The following is a 22,249-nucleotide window of genomic DNA, read 5'->3' on the forward strand; positions in this document are numbered from 1 at the left end:
AAGATGTCTGTCTTCTCATTCGGTCTGTTGAGTTTCATATGTGAAATTACAATATGGGAAGGAAAGACTAGAAGTCTTTGACTATTGTTGAACACGTCCACACTTGGTACGATACAATAAAAAAATTCTCAACATCTGACAATCTTCACACAGTCGAATTGTAAATATAACAACACGGGGGCCGGGCTCAGTAATTCAGCCTGTAATCCCGTGCCTTTGGGAGGCTGAGGTGAGTGGATTGCCTGAGCCCACGGGTTCGAGACCTGCCTGGGCAGCGAGACCTCATCTCTACAATAAATCAAAAAATCAGCCGGGTGTGGTAGCGCATGCCTGTAATTCCGGCTACTCGGAAGGCTGAGGCGGAAGGATCGCTGGAGCCCAGCAGGTCGAGGCTGCGGTGGCTGGGAGCGGCCACTGCACTCCAGTCTGAGCGGTAGAGTGAGACTCCGACTCAAAAAAAAAATAAAAATAAATATAAATAAATAAAAACACGGGGATGCCAAGTGTTGATGACGCAACGGAACCAGAAACCCTCACACACCACTCATGGGAGTGCAACATGGCACTCCTTGAAATCATTTGACGATTCCACTTTTTCTGTTACATCCTACTAAACCCACAGCTGGAGTAGTCCCAAATGTGGTAGCAGGGGGAAATCCCATCAGAGTGTGCCCCAAACCTCTGGAGATGGGACCAGATGGATCCCAGAGACAGCAGCACTAAGTGTCAGGGTGATCCATCCAGAGCACTATGGGGGGGGGGACTCCAAAGGGTAACAACAGACAGTGAGAGACGGGAGTGTTTCACCCAGGCCTGTCCACGGAGAGGGGTTGGGTATCAGATTTGATGAGGGTTTGAGGAATTTGGCTTTGGGCCAGGGCTAGTTTCTTGCAGTGTTTTGGGCAACAGCTTAAATACCTTTATCAGTGCCTGGAATGTTCAAGGCCTGGCTCAGGCCTGTGGGGAAAACCCGCAGCTGGCCTGATCACAGAACAGTTGGGACACTCTGTTTCTCATCAGGACACAGAAATCGGGGAACTGGGGGACCTACAGTTTCTTATAAAAAGAAAAATACACCCACCACGCTACCCAGTCATACTATCTATGTCTTTTCCTAAGATAAATTCACATGGGACATGAGAGGAGGGTGTGAGGGAGAGGGGATGGGGTCTGCAGTCAGGGGCACTGGAGGCCTTCCAAGACGGGGGCAGTCTCCACACTTACTCCCTCGCCGAGAACCAGATCTGGAGCCTGATGCCCCTGGCAGTCCCTGGCCTGGGAAGACCACTGCCAGGGGCTGCAGGGAGTCCAGCGTGTCCCATAGTTAGCCTGTAGCTGTCTGGGCCACCGGACCTTCCTCTCAAAGAAGACAAACAGAACCCACAGCTCTGCCCCAGGGCAGGCACTTCTGGCTGAAGATACCTTCTTATAAACCCAGATGTTCTCTCCTGGATGGGTGACCTGGCTCATGTGCAGCCCTGGGGAACTCCCCTCCCACAGACAGGGCAAGATGTTGTCCTCAGCTCCATGAACACACACAGTACTGTATCCACCCGGCCACAGTCCGCAAAGACATGGCCCCTTAGCAGGACGCTCCCTCATATACCTGCTGATTTTGGGAGAGCTGCTGCCACTCCTGTGGACAGATGTTACTCTTTGAAGATGTGGGCATGAGGCCTGTCAAGGGCCCTGGAGCTGGTGACGGCCCACACCTTTATCAAGAGAGCCTAGAACGCTCCACATGCAAAGTCACAGCAGAACACAACCACCAGAACCAGAGGGGCCTGCCCTGGCCCTGGTCTCTATCCTGAGCACCCACTCCTACCTCATGGTGGTACTGCTGGACCCTCAGGGCCTGGGTCATCCAGGCAAGTCCTCTGCACACGACCTGAAGACCATAGCCCCACTCCATCTCCAACAGGTCTGAGTCAATTAGCAGAAGACCTGTAATTTTCTACACCATTGGCTGGCTTTAGACCCCAGAGACATGCTTCCTGCCCATGCTGGCTGACTTGGTGCCCCCTGTGAAACTGTTTATTGCCAGATGGCACAGGCCTGAGAACAGGCCAGCCATGGGGAGCCACAGCGAGCTCACCAAGCCAGGTGCCCACCACCCCACTCATTCCCAAAGGAGGTAACCCCCTCCCTTCCATTCTCCTCCCCCCTGGCCTATGCTGCCTCCTCCAGGCTCAGGGGTTTCTTCTTGATGCCTGGATTATGGTCCTTACCAGGAATTGTCCGTGAGAGGTTTTATGAGTCCTGCATTAGGAGAAGGAAAACTTTAGCTGAGTAACATGAATAACCTGTTCTCCCCCCACGCAACCAGTCTGTCTGTAACCAGTTAAGCTTGGTTTCCTAGTACAGATATGGGGACACCAGGTTCTAAACTCCACACTGGGAGGGAGCAGCTCACCGAGTCCCCACAGGCCGCACATCCATGAACTACAAGAGGGCAAGAGATGCCTGCTCTGGGCCCCCCTTCTAAGGGAGCAGGGGTGCAGCTCAGTCAGCATGGAGTCCACTGACAAGCTCAGAACACGGGAGAGGGTCCCGTTCTCATGCCGGGCACCTAGGGCCCACCAGAAGGAAGGAAGAAGGAAAAAGAGAAAGAGGCAAGGAGGGAAAGAGGGAGAGGAGAGGAAGGACAGAGAGAAAGAGGGAGAAAGGCAGGAAGAAGGGAGGGAGGGAGGGAGGTTAGAGGGAAGGGGAAGCAGGAAAGATGGAGAGGGAAGGGAGGAAGGGAGGGAAAAACAGAAAGGGAAGGAAGAGAAAGAAAGAAAGAGAGTGAAAGAGAGAGTGAGCAAGTAGGAAGGCTGCTCAAGTCTCTCTTGTCCCCAGTGAACCCAAGAGCTGGCTATAGCCTCCACTCTGCTGACCCTGATTGGCTCTGGACTCCATGGCCATCCAGCTCCCCCTAAAGCCTCACCTGAGGGAAGAGGAAGCCCTCTTTGGCCTTGAGCCCAAGCAGGTGTGGTTTGGGAGGCACTTATGTAAGTTCATACTCTGAGCCCTGTTGGGCCCTGGGACATCATCTGTCTGCACAGAACTTGAAGGATCAGCACTGGGAACCCTAAGTCCCAGCCCCTGAGGGAGTCCTGATTCCTGACATGGGGAAACCTGGATGTGGGTCACAGGACTCTGGGCCTGAGATGGAGCAGCCTTGATGTCACAGGCGTCTTCTGAAGACATACTCTTCTGGAAGCTGGGTCTTCAGGGTGTGGCGCTGCCCAGAACAGAGAGGGCTGTGTCCCAAGCAGACTGTCACCTGGGCAGGAGGGCCATGGGACAAGGACCCACTGGGGCCGGGTGTGTGGGACCCAGATATGGGTCCTCTACTGAGGGGCACAGATGGGAAAGGGTGGGCAGGTCTCAGCACAGCCTGGACACCAGCTTGTTTACCACCTTGGACCTCCCAGTGGGAGGTGACCCCAGGGGCAGGGTATGGAAGAGAACAGACAGGAGCTGGGGCGGGGGGATAGGAGCAGGAAAGGCAGCTCGGGACACCCCCTTCACCCTCTGAGGCCACCTCCCAGTGGAGATGCAGGAGGGAGATCAGCTAGGGGAGCGGACAGAGTATGGCTGGGCCAAGGGTAGGTGACTGGGCTCAGGCCCAGTGGGGTGGCTCTCCCTGGGAGAAGGCATACCAGGAGCCCACAAGGCTGCATGTCAGAGCACCTGGACAAGTCAGAACTCCACCCCTGCTCATCACAATAATGGGTAACAAAGTTCTGACTTTTGTCCCTGGAAAGGCATAGGGAGGGGATGACTTTGTGAGTCACCAACAGGACAGGGAGTTCCAGTTTTTGTGCTCCAGGACTAGAGGCCATGCTCAGAGGGTGTCTAAGTCAGAGCCCTGGGGCCATCTCTCAGGACTGGCCATGGACAAATAGAAAGACCGGCCAGCTCTGCAGCTGAATAGGCACTTGTGGGACAGGCCACTCAGTGATGAAGATGTGAAGATGCCCAGGACTTCCCGGGGGTGCCGATTCTGAAGTAACCTCCTGTGGCCAACACAGGGACCAGCACCCCAGGTGCTGACCTCCAAGATCATGACTGATCAGTGCCTGTGGGGGTCCTGGAGTCCACAGAACTCTGCCCTCCAGAACGCCAGGCCAGGCCACCTCCCTTAGAGGCAGAACCCAAGTCTTCCACCTTGGGGAGCACAGGGACACCAGGCTCCTGCCCTTCCCTGGACACAGCCCAATGACCACACATGGGGGCAGCACAACCTAGGTGTAGGTCTCGTAGGGCATGGATGGCCCGGGTTGGGGGCTGGCTTGGGGCCAGGGCTGAGGTCTCCCTGCAGTGATGCCAAACCCAGCGCCAATGATGCTGCCTCAGAACTCCTCCAAACCTGGGGGTCCCCTTACCATCCCTTGGGATGTGAGGACCTGTCCTTCTTAGGCACTGATGGAGAGAAGTGGGACCTGTGGCATGAAAGATCTGCCTGGAACACTGCCATCCTGGTCACCAGCCGTCCCCAAAACATAGGCTCCAGGAGAGAAGCTAGCATACCTCATGTGATTGAAATAGAAACGGGGCTGCCCAACTGCACCTGATGGCCCAGAAGGTTGTTTTTACATATTCTGCATCTAAATGAGACGTCGCAGCCGTTGGCACTTCCCTGTCAGTGCTGCTGTGAGGGAGTGAGTTTCCAGCTTGGGCATCTTTTCCTGAAAAAGAACCCTCCAAATGCCGGCACCAACAGGGAACACATTCCAAGAGCCAGAGAAAGGAGTACTTCAGTTTCTCCAGCTTCAGAGGGGCTTCCATCATGGCAAAACATGGGAGCAAGGATGCCAGGAGCCCAGGCAGGGCCTTCTTTCTGCTTGCAGAGCAAGTTGTCAGACTGTGTGGGGACCAAGCAGGGGTCACTTGAGACTGTGAGAATGTGTCCCACGGGACCTTCTGGGGTCAAAACACTGGCAAATGTCAAAAAGTACGTAATTTGTTTTACTTATTTATGTTTGCAGGACTGGTTTCAAGGACCTGCCTTCTCCCTCTCTAGTGATAGCGTCAACGGAAATGCAGACAGACGTGTGAGGGCACAGCCTGGGGTTTCCTCGTAGTATGGAGCACAGTGGGAGTTTTGCCGGCTCACAAGAAGGCTCCAACCCATCAAGTACAGGGGACAAATCCACACAGCCCCTGGGGGCTCTTTAGACTGAGGCTGTGGATCTAGCCAGAATGTTACATTCTGGATTAATTTGCCACGTTTCTCTTCTCAGCTAAATTTCACCCCCAGAGAACCAGAACCTCCAGGAGCAGACCTTGGCAGGGCTGTATAAGACCAGTCAGAGAACTCAGGGAGGGTGGTGTGTCCTGCCACCCCCTGAGTCCCCCAGCTAAGTGCACTGTGGATGAGGCACAAACCACCCTGGCCCTCAGGTGGTCTGAGCAGGAGGAGGCCTGGCCAGGGACTCCACGGGGCCAGGCTCTAGGTCTGTTCCTCATATCCGGGTTCTTAGGGTCATCACTTGTAGGAGGGAGCAGCATACCCATCTCATAGTGTTTGAAAGAAAAGCCAAAACTGTGTAGGAAGGACAGGTCACAGAGCATGCACTGTAGGCACTTGGCGGGTTATAGGGACAACCCTTTCCTGGGGCAGCAGGATGTGGATGGCCTAGACACCAGCAGGCACGGGAACATGGTGACCAGCCGTCCACCCAGTGGTGACCCCAAGAACCTACCTCTAGCCTGAACATCCTCCTCAGGACAGGCCGGGATTAGCACTGGGCTTGGTGACACATTGACCCAGCAGCACCCAACCGCCTCTGAAGACATGCAAGACCCTAGGCTTGGGAAACATGCAGGGCATGGGGCATGGAGCAAGTGGCCCAGGATGTTCCAGCAGGCCATGTCCGGGTTCACCTGCCCTCTTCTTTGCTTGGAATTGCTGCTTGGTTTTAGAACATTGCCCTGAGTTCCAAGCCTCTGCACACGCCGTTCTTGGGGGTGGATGAGCAGGTTCCGTCCTGCAGATGTTGGCAACTTTGCCTAGACACCCTCACATGCCTACGCATCCTTACACACACTTGCACACGCTCACACACACTCACACATACTCGTACACACACATGCTCACACACACACACATGCTCACACATATGTGTGCACACACAAGCACTCATGTTTGCACCTGCTCACCCATGCTCACATGTGCTCACACACTTGCACATGTGCAAGCATGCTCACACATGCTCACACACATCCTCACATGTGCTCAAACATACACTCACACACATTATGCATGCTCACACATTCACACTTGCATATGCTCAGACATGTTCAAACACACACATGCTCACACACGTTAACGTGCTCACATATCCTCACACATGTTCGCACACAGTCACATGCACACATGCTTACACATGCTCACATGTGTTCACTCACACATACTCATACATGCTCACACATCCTCACTTATGCTCAAACACACACTCATGCACACACAAGTTCACGCATGCACACATGTTTCCATGTGCTCACACATGCTCAAATACACTCACACGTGCTCACACATGCTAACACACTCACACATCCTTACACATGCAGCCACACACATGCATGCATGCTTGAATATGCTCAAATGAACTCTCACACACTCACACATGCTCACACACATTCTCACACATGTTCACATTCACACACACTCACACTTGCACACATGCTTACATGCACTTATATACATTTGCACACACATGCCTGCAAATGCACACACATTTTCACATGCTCACACGCTCCCATACGTGCATTCTCACACATCCTTGCACATGCTTATATGCTCACATATGCTTACACACACTTGCTCATGCTCACACATGGTCACACTCACATCCTTGCACACACACATCCTTACACACACACACTTACAAACACACATGCAACCGCCCACATGCTAACACACTATTGCACACACTCACACATGCTCACATACACTCATGCACGCTCACACACATACATGCTCATGCACACTTCCTCATACATGCTCATGCACACTTCCTCATACATGCTCACACACATTCACACACGCTCATGCATGTTCACACACATGCTCACATATCCTCGTGCACACTCAGGCATGCTCACACACACACACGTTTGCACATACTCACACACTCATGCATGCGTGCACATACACATTCTCACACTTGCACACTTTCATGCATCCTCATGCATGCTCATGCATTCTCATATGCATGCTTATGCGTTCTCACATGCATGCTTGCACATGCTCGCACATGCTTGCACATGCTTATGCACCCTTGCATACAATCATGCTCACACACATACAACATACACTCGCACACATACTCACACACAGATACACACAGAGGGAATGATTAGACTTCGATGTCTTTCTTTGACTTTGCTGATTCGATAGGTAAAAAGCATGACTCCTTGCTGTTTTAATTGTTCAGCTCCAAGTAGTGGCATCATTAAGCTCTTTCCAGGGTCTGTTGGTCATCTGTTTCTTCTATGAGTTGTTTAGTTATGTCTTTTGCCCTCTGTCTGTCTTTTCTTGCGGGGACACTTTTGTCTTGTAGTTTGGAAATTGTTTCTTCCATCCATGCCTGTATTCTAACTTTGTAGATTATGTTCTAGTATTTTAACTTTATTTTGAAAAAAAGTTAATGTAAACAAAAGCTACAAAGTGAGTATGATGAATCCCTGTGTACTTGTCACCCAGATTCCCCACTGCTGGGTGCTGTTGGGTGCACAGTATTACATCCTCATGAGACTGCCTGCACCGCTCTTTCCTGTGACTTCTGAGTTCCATACATTACTTGAAAGGGATTCCCTCCTGCAAGACAGTTAAAACAGTTTCCTGTGTTTCTTCAAATTCTTTCCATGGCTTGTGTTTCAATGGTGTCCTCGTCAGCTCATGTTGTAACAGCAAGATACTAGACTGAGGGCATAAACAGCAGAATTTGTTTCCCACAGTTCTGAAGGCTGGAGAGGGTCTCCTTTCTGTCTCACAGGAGGCTGCCCTCCTTCTGTGTCCTTGAATGGCAGGGAGAGAGAGAGAGAGAGAGAGAGAGAGAGAGAGAGAGAGAGCAAGCTAAAGTCTCTTCTTAGAAGGGCACTAATCCCACCCTGTTCCCCTCTCCCAAATGCCTCCTCTAACCTGATCTGTGGCCCATCTCCTAATACCATCACACTGGGGTAGGGTTTCAACATAGAATTTTCAGGGGTACATAAACATTTGGTCCATGACAAATGGTTTTCTCTTTAATCCATTGGACATGTCTTGAGGGTGTGTGAGGTAGAGGTTTAACATTTTCTTTTTCAAATTTGCAGCCAATTGCCATATCATCTTTTATTGAATAAGGTATCCTTTCTCCATTGACTGACATGAAATGCTACCCTCATCATAAATGGAATTCCCATTAATACATGACTCTGTCTCCGGTCCCCCAGTCCTGACCTGTGACTTACTTATCAGTCCTCTGCACAGTAACACAGGAATGTTATGACAGCCTTACACAACATCCCTCTACCCCCAACCCAGTGTCCTTGTAGAAACATTCCTCAGCTAATTCTGATCATTTTCTCTTCCATATGAAGTTTGGAAGAGTCCCCAAACCTCTGTTGTTGGGGGTTTTGTTGGGACAGCACTGGATTTGTGGGGACGATTTGGAAAATTGATATTGTTGTGATGCAGGGTCCTCCTACTCAGAAGTGGGTTCCCCTCTCAGCCAGTTTAGAATTCTGGTAATATTTCTTTTATGTCAGGTTTGCTCGTGTCTTGGTTTGTCCTCAGATGTTCTATGGGTTTTATTGCTCTAATGAATGTGACATCTTCCTTAAAATATCAAAATTATGTACTTCTGTTTAATAAGTGCTATTGACTTATGTCTGTTGATGTTACTTTAAATTCTAATGGCTTGTCAGTTCACTGTTTTTTATTTTCTAGGTAAACAGTGATGTACTTATGCAAATAATTATAACTTTATCTCTGCCTATCTAATACTTGTACTTTATATATATTTTCTTGTTTTATTAAACTGGCTAGGACTCAAATATAAAATCAAGCATCTTTCCCTTGCTTCTGATTATAATGTGCATCTTTCTAATACAGGTGTTTGTAAACTATGGCCGGGGCAAATCTAGCCAACTGACTCTTTTTGTAAATAAAGTTTTATTGGCACACAACCTCTCCCATTCACTTACATCTTGTCGAATGTCTGTTTGTATGCTACAACAACAGCAATAAGTAGTTGGAACTGAGACCATATGGCCTGAAACACCTAAAATATCCAGTGTCTGAGCCTTTATGGAAAAAAGCTTGCTAATTTCTGTTCTAATGTATTAAATACGATGTTTGTTATAGGTTAAGGAAGCTTCCTATTATTTTTAGCCTTCTGAAGATCTTGTGGTTGTAAGTACTTTAAAATCAAGAATAAATGTTAAATCTACCAAACGCTCTTTAAGGAACTATCTTTTGAGATGCTCAAAAGGAAGCATTTCTTTTTAAATCTCATAATGCAGTGTGTTGTACTAAGATTTTCTAATGTTGAATCACTTTTGTTTTCCTGAGATGAACTTTACTTGTTCCTAACATATTGCATTCTGTTTGTTAATACTTTTATTTAGGGTGATCACTTCCCTGAATAAGTGATATGTCACTATCTGTGTGTTCGTGTCTGTGTGTGTGTGTGTGTGTGTGTGTGTGTTTATTGTGTGTGTTATCCTTGCCATTTGTTTTTAAGTCTTTTAAAAACTAACTGTATAGAATTAATTTTGATGCTTTTGTTTTTCTCTTTGTTCCTAGGAGTAATAGTAATAACAATTCATATGAATCAAGTTCTTGCTATGCAACAGACATAATTACATTTATTTTACATGAGTTAAGTAATTAAACTTTAAATAAAACCTGTGAATTAGGTGCTATTTTTGTATCTATTTGACAGATGATGAGTCTGAGGCACAGGGAGTTTAAGTAGTCTGCCCAAAATCACCTGCTGGTAAGAGGAGGAGATGGGATTTGAATCCAGCAGTTGGCCTCCAATGTTTGTGCTCCTAAATGCAAGTCATTCTGTCTTTCCATTGCAGAGAGGCTATTCCTAAAGTAACTCACACATAAAACTGCCTGGGCCTGGTGCCTTTTGAAAGGATATACTTGACTACCTTTTTTTTTGTTGTTACTGCTTTTTCTTGTTTTCATTGGACTGATCAGGTTTCCTATTTCTACCTGAGTTGATTTTTTTAACTTTATATTTTCTAAAAAAAATTATTTATTTAATCTAGCTTTTATTGGTATAAACTAGAATATGGTAGTTCTATGATTTAGAGTGCCCCATCCTTTCTTTTCTCCTTTCTCCCTTTGGTCTGGGGATAGCGTGTGTGTCTCAGGTAGTCTGCCTGTGTCTTCTCTGGGGTCTTCTGGGTAGAGACTGAGTAGCAGGGACCAGTTTATAACCAACCATCTACTCTCAGAACTCAGCTCTGTGGGGTGTTCTCAGATTAATGCCCACCCAGCCCTACAGAACTTGGAAGGAAAATTGCTATAATCACCAAATCTTCCTTTGTTTCTCAACATTTATCCGAGTTATCTTTATTCCAGAGAGGGCTCTTAACTTTTTTTTTAAATCTGGGTCACATTCCATCACCCAGGCTGGAGTGCAATGGCACAATCATGGCTCACTGCAGCCTCGACCTCCTGGACTTAAGTGAACCTTCCTCCTCAGCCTCCGGTGTAGCTACAACTACACCACATCCAGCTAATTTAAAAATTTTTTTGTACAGGCAAGATCAATCTTGCTATGTTGCTGAGGCTAGGCTTGAACTCCTGGGTTCAAGCAGTTCTCCCGCCTCTGCCTCTCAAACGGTTGGGATTACAAGTGTGAGTCATTATGCCCGGATTAGCTTGATTTTCATTCAACCAACAAAGATTGTGTCTGATGGCACAGAGAATACAATTGCCAACGTGAAGTTACTGATCATTTTTTAAAGATGACACAGATGTATTTTTAAAAACCAACACATCTAAAATTACTTGAAGGGTCCTGTTCTCCCTGTTTTGTTAACGGGTGGAAATGTATTGAGAAAGGTGCTTATCCTAGGAGGAATGTGATGAAGTTAAAGCTGCTAATTAACACCAATTTACAGGGGGAGACCAACCTGGGGAATATAGTGAGACCTTGTCTCTACAAAAAACAAACATATCAGCCTGGCATGGTGGTGCACACCTATAGTCTCAGCTACTCAGGAGGCTGAGTCAAGAGGCTCACCTGAGTTCAATGGGTCGAGGCTGTGGTTAGCCGTGATCATGCCACTGCACTCCAGCTTGGGTGACAGAGTGAGATCTTGACTCAATTTATGTTCAATATTGAATATTAAAATCCAACAATTAAAGCCAGCCTAACTGAACACCTGCCCAGCCCAGCCTGGGCAGGGTCCATGAGCAGGGGCTCTTTGAGTCTCTTAGGCTCCCGGGAGGTGGCCATCCCCCTTCACTGTGGTTTGGGGCCCTTAGGCTACAAAAACAGAAACTGAACTCCAGGGCTTGGACTAATAGAAGAACGTTCTGGATTTGGAGGCTAGCAGCCAGAGTGGGAGAAATGAATGACTACTGGGGCCCCTGATACTGGCTGGCCCTCAACATTCTGTCTGCCTCTGTCCTTCTCTCTCCTCTGCATGTGGGTGCTCACTGCTCAAGGAGGCAGCTGCCTGGGAAGTGGGCAGAAGACCTTCCAGGAAGGAAGGCAGGTAGGTTGACCAGGCAAAGGGCAGGGTATTCGTGGACCGTAGGTGGCAGAGCATGCAAGGACCAACTGGACTTTAGACATTGCCTGACTTTGCAGACACAGAAATATCTAGAATAATTGGGCATGTTAGCTGGAGTTGGTACTAGGATCCAGGTCAGTGAACCTCAGGCAGGGGCTGTATGCACCATGCCCTGGTGCCAGCCACCATTTTCCTAGCAGGGGAAGATACAGGAGGTGATGTCTGCGCCCAGATCTGCAGGGTCCCGGCCCCGGCCCCCTGCATGACACCAGCAGTCTGGAGAGAGTTCCCACAGCTGGCCTTCCCTGCAGACCACTCGAGGCTCCCAGAGATGGAATGTTCACCATCCAACTCCACGGTTTTGCGCAAACCACAGCTTCTATCTTAATCTCATGAAACCGGGAAAGCCAGAGCATGAGAAGGTCAGCAAAATGACTTTGAACATAACACGGGCGGCTGCGCTGGCGCCAGGGTGGGGGCCGTGCTGGGAACTGCTCTGCTCATGAATTCGCTCTCCCCCTACACTATAACTCACCCCTCCCTCTCCTCCACTGCATGTCTCATGAGCTTGAGACCACCCTCCGAGGCTTCTTATGCCCCAAACAGAGCAATACGAAGTAGAATGCTGCTCCCACCTGGACTTCCTTGGCCTGGCCTCCTTTCCCTTGAGTGTGGTCCTCACCTGCTGCCCGGTTTCCTGTCCCTTCTCACACTATCCCGACGGCCACTCCCTGCCACTGAGGCAGGGTCAGCAGCTGCCTCTGTATCTTAAACATGGGTGGTCCCATGACATCACCCACCCCAAGCCCATTTCACATTGATCTTGTTCCCCATAGCCTCCCTTGAGGTCATGTGCAAGGACTCGGTGAATGTGGTCGAATGAGATCTGTGGTCCCGCCCAGTGCCCCCACGCTTTATCCGTAGGACAGGGGCCACAAGGGTCCTCACTTTGGAGTACCCATCATGCCCAGGCCTCACAGCTACCCTGGGCCAGATGGGGCTTCAAAAGGTGGGGACCACCCTGGGGCCCCAGTGCCAGTGCAGCCCCATCGCATGCCTCCCTGGGGCCGCATTAACTGCTAGAACCTCCCAGCAGACCTGGCGACCCAGTCCAGTCTCCCTCCAGGGTCCTGAGCCCACTGGAGCAAATTAGGACAGATGTTTCCTGGGTTCTGGAAGGCTCGGCTCTGGTCAGAAGTCTGGGGCATGTGTGGCCTGGGTCCTGTCCCTTGTGAGAATGCAGTTTGGGCAAAGTTAGTAATATCCCTCTACCAACTGCCACAAAGTTGTGCCTTCCCTAGGGTCCCACACATGACCCATGTGGGTGTCCCAGGGGAGCGTGGATAAGATACAGAGTCCCAGGCTGGGCCCACGTCCACCAGGGCTGTCTGTATGGATTGGCAAGCACTTTGGGTCAGCAGACAGTGCTGACCTTGGAATGACCAGGCCAGGCTCAAGTGGGCAGTGGATGCAGGAAAGTGGTACGTATGGAGCTGTGTCCTGGGGCTGGTGAAGCAGGGGTGCCCTCCTGCCCGTCTGCCTGGGCCTGAGGACAGCAGTGAGGACACCCAGACCCCAGGGATAGGCTTAGCCTCTCCTCATAACAGCCAGCTGACCGTGAGCAGTCCTCAGCACAGCTGGGCCTGTCGTGGGCTGCCCAGCACCATGGCTGGTGTTCAGGGTCACCAGTGTCACCCCAGCCCCCAGGGGGTGTGGGCCTCACCCATGGGCTGGCTGTGCTATACCTGATCATCCCTGAGATGCTGACATCAATGATGGGGCAGGCATGGAGCCTATGGGGGCCACGGGCCTCAGCCCAGAAGAGACACTGATCTGATACTGGTCTGACCCAGCCCAGAGTTGAGAGCCCCTGGGCTGGGCAGTTCAGACACCCACTGGGGATGTCCAGGGCCATGCCACACTGGCACCATCCATCCCACATGCACCAGCCCCTTCTGTCTGCAGCATAGAGATGACAGGGTGGTGTAGGGAGATCTTGGAGGCTGGTGACTCTGAGAAGAATAACAAGCCAGACCCCATGGTATGGTTGGGAGGGATGTAATTTTGACATCATCATTGCAGTTAAAAAATGGTCTCAGCAAAGTAAGGGTTTTAGAGTTCAGTCCCACTGACAGCAGTGTAAGGGAGGCAAGGGTCGCATCTCTAGGGGCTTGCTACCCACAGCATGTTTTGGTCCTTGGCACAGCAGGACTGGGACCCTGGGGACCAGCCCCACGTGTGACCTCACATGTAGAGCATGGACACACCCTCCGACCCGTCTGGAGGGGTCACAGCTGCTGCTCCCATGGAAAATGGGCAGAAGCAGCAGGGCCTGTTTGGGCCATACCACGTGTGGGTGTCGTCAGCGTCTGTGAGGAGGTGCTGGGAGCCGGATGGCTTTCCGTTCCATTCCTGGAAGCCTGCAGTCATCTCCAGATGCACTCATGTCCAGGGATCAACCAGCAGGTGGGGATTCACTGCTGTCTGCGGAGCCAGGACTCCATGTGCACCTGCGAGTGTGACACATATGATGGGAGTCAGAGATGCCAACTGCACCCCCCAACATGCCGCTGCTGAGGGCCTGGGTGTGGTTCAGGTTGGTGGATCCACCACTGTGTCAAGGCCACAAGGTCACGTCAGGCGGCCTCACCTGACCTCTCAGCTGCGTTTCTTGTCCCCTAAGCAGAAGCACGTGACAGTGCTTACCTCGTGGCGGTCTTGGAAAAGTGGATGAGAGAGCCCTTGGGCGCATCTGGGACACATGGAGACCCTGCCTTGGTGCCTGGTCCTGGCACACAACCAATATCTCCATCCTTGCTGCCCTTGGCATTCCTGAGCTCTGGCACAGGTCCCCAAGGGCAAGGCCACTCAAGGGAGGATGCAGCAGCTGGGGCACACAACAGGGAAGGCCTAGGAACAGGGCAGCATACCACCTTGAGGCCGCCTGCATGGGCTTCCTCCTGGTGACTACCCGCAGGTCAGGATGAGTCAAAAGCACTGGGTGTGTGGGAGGCCAAACCTCAAGTTTTGTCCTGATGTGCCATCTGGGTACATGCTCTGTGAAGACACTGCAGCCACCTCACCTAAGTTCCATGCACAGGGATTGGCGGGCAGTGTCCTTGCCGTGTGGTTCCTGGCAGATGATGGCCAACATCACCATACAGGTAGTGGCCTGGAGGGTGGCACTGAGAGTCAGGTCTGCATGGTAGGACAGAGGGCAGGGAGGGGCTTTGGGTCAGCCACTGACAGGTCGGGGAGCCACATCTGCCCTAGCGAGTGTCAACAGCTGGGTATTACCAATGTCTAATGACAGAGTTGTGGCCACAGCTAACTTATTACTGTTAAAATGTCAGACATGTTCCATCCTGGGTATTCTGTCTAGGATGATGCCAGGGCTCAGCTGTGTATCCCAAATTCATATGTTGGAGTCTTAACCCCAGCACCACAGAGTGTGACTGCGTTTGGAGATAGGGCCTTTACAAAGTCCATGGAGGTAAAACGGAATCCTTAGGTGACCCTGACACAAAGTGACTTGTAAGAAAGTCGATGAGGACACAGGCACCACAGAGGGATGACCCTGTGAGGATGCAGGGAGGAGATGCCGTCTACTCGCCAAGGAGAGAGGCCTTGGAGAAGCCAGCCCTGCCACACGTTGGCCTCAGACGTCCAGCTTCCAGGATGTGGAAGAACCAGCATCTGCAGTCCTCGGTCATGGCCACCAAGCTGACTCACACAGCAACATTGAGCCATGCTTAGTTCAGGCTCACGATTGGCCTCAAACTCCGAATTCAGCCAAAATATGCTCATGCTGTGCTGTCCGATCTAGGGCATGCCATGACTCCAAGGACCAGATATCTAAGAGCTTCTCACAGCACCCATGGACAAAACCCAAGCAAAGTAGCCTCTGGGCTGATGTCCCACCCTGAGCCCATCCAGTATGCTCCTAGCAAGACCCTCCATGGCTTCCCTACAGAACTGTAACAGAAAGCACAGCCTCATGCAGCACCATTCCCAGAGATTCTCATGTGTCAGCTCATTGACTTTTCCTGGTTGCAGACACAGACGGGGAAAAGGTGGCACAGAGAGGTTAAGTGATTTACCCCAGGCCACACAGCAATGAAGAGTAGAGCTGGTCTAGGGTTCCAGCTCCACCATCTGTATCCTTAACCAGGGGCTGCTCAGCAGATATTTGTTGAAATAAGGACAATAAAACTGGGCAAAGTTAGCTGATAAACTGATGTGTAGAAGCCAGGAAGCTCCTGTGGGGTTGGTAGCCCTGTAGGGCTTGATGTATCCCCGGTGGTCTTTGCTGCATCCTTTCCTGGACAGGAGAGCTTGTTGTTTTTTTTTTTTAACCACAGCTTGAATGAACTAAGACAGCCACAATAGCCACGGCCCTCACCTTCCTCTGGGACCCATGGCACTGCTTTCTGGGAAGCCCTGCATGTTCAGTGAGAGCAACAGAGGGTGAGCACTCTGGAGACCAGCCATATGGGGACGCTTTTATTTTTTAATTTTATTTTAAATTTCAAAACATTTTCAAATACATCAAAAAGTCACAAGAATAGTACAAAGAATGCTTATGCATTCTTCACCTCGAGACCTGTTGAAGTTTTGCCAAGTGCTCCAATAATGCCTTTTGCAGCAGAGACCCAATCTCGGGTCAGACCTGGTGTCCGTGTCTCCATACTCACTTTCATTCTGGAACATTCCTCAGTTTTTCTTTAACTTCCATGACCTCAGCTCTGTTGAACAGAGACATGTCCTCGATTTGGGTTTGTTTTGTAATTAGATGGATCCAGGCTGTTAAGCCGGTGCCTCTTGTTCAGGAGGTGGACGTGTTGAGGTATTCACTCCTGGTAGTGTTGACCTTGACCGTTTTATGCACATGGTGTCTGCAGGGGTCACTACTAGAAAGTCCTCCCCGCTTTGTAATGAATACATGGTTTGTGGGGAACACTCAGAAGTTATGTGAAACCCATTCTTCATCCTACCTTCACTACCAGGCTTAGTGTCAATCCATGTTCTTGTTGTGTGGACTGATTATTACCACAATGGTGCCAATGGTGATTTCCTAATTCCCTCATGTATTGGCTGCAGCTTTACATAAGAATGAGCTTTCTCTTCTACCTCTCATTAGTCAAATTCATTTATATCAATACAGGTCCACAGAGTCTCATTTGATGCAATGGGCTATCGTCTGTTACTGTTCTTATTTGCTTTGTTTTTATGTCCAGTTTGTCCCAGTGGGAAACCCTTCAGGCTGACCTCTGTGTCTTTTTTATATTCACCCTTTCCCCCAGTCGTCTTCCTTTCTTTCTTACAATATGACACCCCAGGTTTATCTTGTTCTTTTCCAGCCACAGCCATGGAATCAGTGGCTTCTCCATGAATTCCTAGTCCCTTGTAATGGATGATGGCATTTAGAGACCAAGGTTTGGAGAGAGGTGTGCTCAGGCTACTGGGGCTTCACCTCCTCCCACCCCCTAGTGGACATAACTGGGGTGTACACATAAGCAAGTGTATGTGCACACATTTCCACCTGCAGATGTTTGTATCTCTTTGTACTGAGAACTCTGCATTCCCACAATGCTTCTACATCTAATCTGATCTCTCAGGAGTCACCATGGCCACCTTCCTTTCTAAATGTACTTCCCATCCCTAACCCTGATAGAGAAGCCTGGTTCCATCAGCCTCAACACACTTGCTTATCTGCAACCCTCAGGGCCCAGTCCTGTCCAAATGCTGCATCCCCTGAAAACTGCCTTCCCTCCCACTCTGACACCTCCTCCAGGGAGCCCTGGCCCCCATGGAATTCTGCAGTGCCTGCATGGGAAGGAGAGAGAGTTGTCTTTCTAAATCAGGCATGCTTTCTCTGAAATGAGGGCAGAGGTCCCTCATGTAGAAGGTGAGAGACTCATTCTATACCACCCTTGTGATGGAAGTGGTGAGGGGTAGGCTCAGCCAGGCTTAGGGCAGCCTGTGGTCAGACCAGGCAGCAGAGGAGGGGGAGACCTCAGGGGTTATGGCATCTTCTCACCTTGGAGGCCACAGGGCAGTGGCAGGACAAGGGGTTCCATAGAGCAGGATGGGTCACAGAGCTCATCCTCACTGCCGATGTCCTCAGGGATGGGGGGGACCCCACAGGGACCTTACTGGTCTGATGTCCCTCAGGCTTCATTTTCAGCTCAGGTCTGGTACTCCACCTCAGCCAGCACCTACTCCAGTGTCTCTCTGCTAGTCATGGTAGTGACCCGAGCACTGTCAGAAATGACCCTGGTTACAACTATCTTGGCTCAAGGATGTTCCCCTGGGAAGAGAGTGTTCTTCTCTGTAGCCATGTCCTGGGTGCACCCAGGTCAAGGACAGGGCCTGGGCTCAGGCACTGATGTGACAGGGAGGAAAGCACTTGTCTCCAGGGGCGACCAGTCCACTTAGTACCACTGCTGTGGCCACAGCTGCCTGAAGAGCACAAAGGGCCCTTGTTCCCACCCGGCGTGTACTCCTGTCCCGCCCCCGACCTCTCCCGGACATGATTAGGTGTGGGAACTATTTCCTTGGGGCTGCGTCTGACATTTGCCATTCATTCGGGAGGTGGCGTCTGGACTGAGGGAGCCCCCTGCCTGCCTCCGATCCCTCCATCCTGCTCATTCCAGAGGCTCTAGGAGCAGGTGGTCTTGACAGGCTGGTGACCCAAAGCAGACTGTGTGTCAGCATACACAGCCCCAGCCCTCATGCCTTGGTTTGGGCAAAGCTGGTCTCAGGAGGACAGTGGACAGACAGAAAGATGGGGCCAGGGAGCACAATCACACATGTGTGCACATGGACAAATACATGCCAGGAACACACACCAGGAACACACATGCACAAATATGCACCAGGAACACACACGTGCATAACACACAGCAGGAACACACACACATGCATAAATATATTCCAGGCATACAGATAAACACGTGCACATACACAGTCCAGGATTACATACATATGCACTAATTCACACCAGGAACACATCTGTGGAATTGCACAAAAACATAAAGTGTTCTCTATAGAATTGTAAGGGGCACACAGTCCATCCTGCAAGGACATTTGCACAAATGAGTGCATGCACACATGTGCACACACATGTGCACACACACATGACTCAACCAGCCCAGCAGAGCTGCATTTTCATGAACTCGGGCTCGAAGTGCAGCCTGACTTCAGGACCCATCTCCCACCCTTCCCACTTGCCCAGCTCTGCACCTCCTCTCCAGTGTGGGCCCAAGGGGATGTGGGGCCCACAAGGAAGGAATATCCTAGTGCGTGACACAGACATGGGTGAGATAGAGGGGCTGGGAAACAGCCTGCCCCCTGTGCTGGGAGCATTGCTGGAACCATCCTCCAAACCACAATTACGCAGCCGAGAGTGGGCCTGCAAGTTTACAGTGTGCTGGAGCAGTGGGAAGCAGCTCTTGTAAACACTGAAGGAGATTGCAAAATTGTGGGTCCTCAGTGTGAAAGGGGATGTTAACCTGTGGGAAGGGGCCTCTGGCGCGGCTAGAGCCCCAGGCATCACCTCACAGGCTGTGTGAGCCTGGCAGTGGTTCTTCTTGAGTCTGAGGCTACCTTTGCAGATGATTCCTGCCAGTCCTCCACCCCTGTGGCAGAGGTGTCAAAAGGTTAATGGGTGCAGGATGGAGGGTGGTGGCTCCTGATACCCCCTTTCCATAAGGGGCCATTTCTCTGATGGCCACGGTACTGGCACCATCTGGCAGTCCCACCCTACTCCAGCTGAGCCCACCCCAACCCATGCTCAATCCCTGGAACCTGTAAACAGGACCTCGTGGGGATGCGATTAGTCAGGTTCTTGAGATGGGGGACCATCCTGGATTTTCCAGGTGGGCCCTAGATGGCATCTCAATTGTCCTTTGGGAAAGAAGACATGCAGAAAAGAGGCCATGTGACCATGGAAGCAGAGGTTAGAGAGATGTGGCAACCTGCCAAGGGATGCCAGAGCTGCCAGGATCTGGGGGAGGCATGAAGGAGCCTCCCCTGCAGCCTCAGGCACCTGGATCTCAGACTGACAGCCTCCAGACCTGGGAGAGAACACACTTCTGTTGCTGTGAGCCACAGAGTTTGCTGTGTGTCGTTACTTTGTTACGACAGTCCTAGGATGGCAGCCTCTCCCCTTGAACCAGAGTAGCAGATGGTGTCTAGGCTTCTCTAAAGTGAAGGGGGACAGGATGAGGGATCATTCAGGCTGCCCAGAGAAATGCTCATCTGACTCATTTGCAGAGATTTGTTGCTGACAATGAGTCATGGCTTTTGAAATTTCCCAAAATATGTTTTTCCTGGAGTTTTAGTCCTCTCTACCCTGTTGGGAACATTAAAAACAAAACAACAACAATAACAACAAGCCAGCCAGCCAGACAGCCACGCCCTGTCTTCATCAGGCTGGTGCCTGGAAGTGCCCTCCAGTGGGAGCCTAGGCAGCACTAGAGTTAGCCATGTTGCTGCTCGCCTGGCTTCTGCAGAGGGGGCGTCCTCTCTGGGGAGCCCAACCACGGTACAAAGTCGAGGTCAGCATCTGACCTGGGCCAGACACTGCATCTCACAACCCAACCGATCTGTCCTTAAGTGGGAGAGAAGATGAAATTCCAAAAGGGGGCAGAGACTCAAGCAGGGTCTCCCGGCTGCCCTGGAAACCAACTGCTTCTCACCCCAAGGCCACTGGCCCCAGTGTGGTCGGGATCCTCAGACATCCTCAGGAAAGGCAGGGCCTGGGTGCCATGCTGGCCTGGGGCACAGATTTGAGGGGCTGCCCTGGCTAGTGATGGGATAGGACTCCCTGCCAGGGACCGTCCTGGTGATGGAGACACTCCAGAAACATGCAGGTGCACATGTACACATGCATGCAAAGACCAGTGTGTATACACACACATGCAATCACACATGCATAAGCATGCACACATAGCCATGTGCACACGTATACATACTTGGACATTGTGCACACACATACACACACTCTTGGTATGTCCACAGGTAGAGCAGGTGGTGAGGATGCTCCAGGCCCAGTGACAACATGAAACATGAACCCAGGTGTTCTGGGGCCAGCTGGTAGGTGGGGTGGCTTCATGAAGACAGGGTACCCAAGATCAGTCATATCCCTGCCCGCCAAGATGAGTGCTGCCCGCCATGTGGAGCTGGCAAAGTGCCCTAGGGAGAAAGGCCAGATCCACAGAGGCTGGATGAGATTATGTATGGGCCCCTGGGCAGCCCCACTGACCCCAATCCATGGCTGGGCATCCGTCATTCTCAGAGCATGCAGAGACAGAAGACTAAACAACTCTATCCACTTCTAATTTCCCAGAATGTCCTTTCAGCCACGAGATATCTATCAGCTGCTCAGCCGGCCACAGAAGCGGACATCTGTCCTGAAGTAGGGAGGTTCACTACTCTGGGGGGCAGAGCAGTCAAATGACAGAGACTTTGGAGAGGCTGGTCGCCCCGGCCCTATGGAGCCTGCTTCCTCTGAGGAGCAGGTGTGGATTTGCGCCCTCCCTTGGATGCAGAAAGCACCAAGGCTAGGTGCGGTTCCTCTCAGCCACACAGGCACCCTCAGCAGTTGGGAATCTCCAGGACACACAAGGCCATAGGAGTGCTGGTGTCCACGTTCACTCCCTCATCTGGGCAAGCCAGGCCTGGGCATGCAGGCCCAGGCTGATAGCCCAAGCGCTAGGCCTCAGTGTTCAGAGCCTCTCAGAAGCTCTCTGTCTCTTAAAAAAATTAAAATTAAAATTAAATGTAAGAAATTTTGAAAAACAAGTTGCCTTAATAGACATCTACATGCATAGGAAAACCAGAGTGAATAGAGTGGGTTATTTTGGCTGCAGGAATAGAGAAACACATCCCTGGAGCAGAGCTGAGAGGGCAGGAAGTCTGTGTCCCCATGGGCAGTGTCTCAAGTAAAGGGAGTACGATGGCCTTCAACTGTGAAGTCAGACCCTTCCTCCTTCATAAAACACGTTTCAGAGGCACCGAAAGCCCATATATGAAGCCAAGCTGAAAGAGTATCAGAAGAGAACTGAAAGACCATGCCTGGACCTTGAAGCAGAAACAGCTTTCTCAAAGCAAGACACCCACACAGGACCTGCAGGAGCAGGAGGTAAATTTGGCACAACAGCACTGAGTTCATTTTGTGGCAAAAGACCCATCAACAAAATAAGAAGGTGCCAGATGGGGGAAGAGTAAACACTCAAGAATCCTCAGCTCACAGTAGCCAGGGAGAGTTTGGCAAAAGTGGCCAAGTGTGATCACGCTAGCATCCGCTACATGCGGGAGTGGGTGCTCCTGCAGGGTGCAGAAAAGGAGGTTGCTGTGGGGGGTGGTGGGGACAGTGGGGAACAGTGGGAAGCAGTGGGAGCAGGGGCAGGGGGCAGTAAGGACAGGAGGGACAGGGGAACAGTGGGGGCAGTGGGGACAGGCGGGACCTGGGCAGTGGAGGCAGGAGGGGCGGTGGGGACAGTAGGGCAGG

The sequence above is a fragment of the Carlito syrichta genome, unplaced genomic scaffold (genome assembly GCF_000164805.1).
Source record: "Carlito syrichta isolate Samal-C Ts95f unplaced genomic scaffold, Tarsius_syrichta-2.0.1 Scaffold305319, whole genome shotgun sequence".
Classification (NCBI taxonomy): domain Eukaryota; kingdom Metazoa; phylum Chordata; class Mammalia; order Primates; family Tarsiidae; genus Carlito; species Carlito syrichta.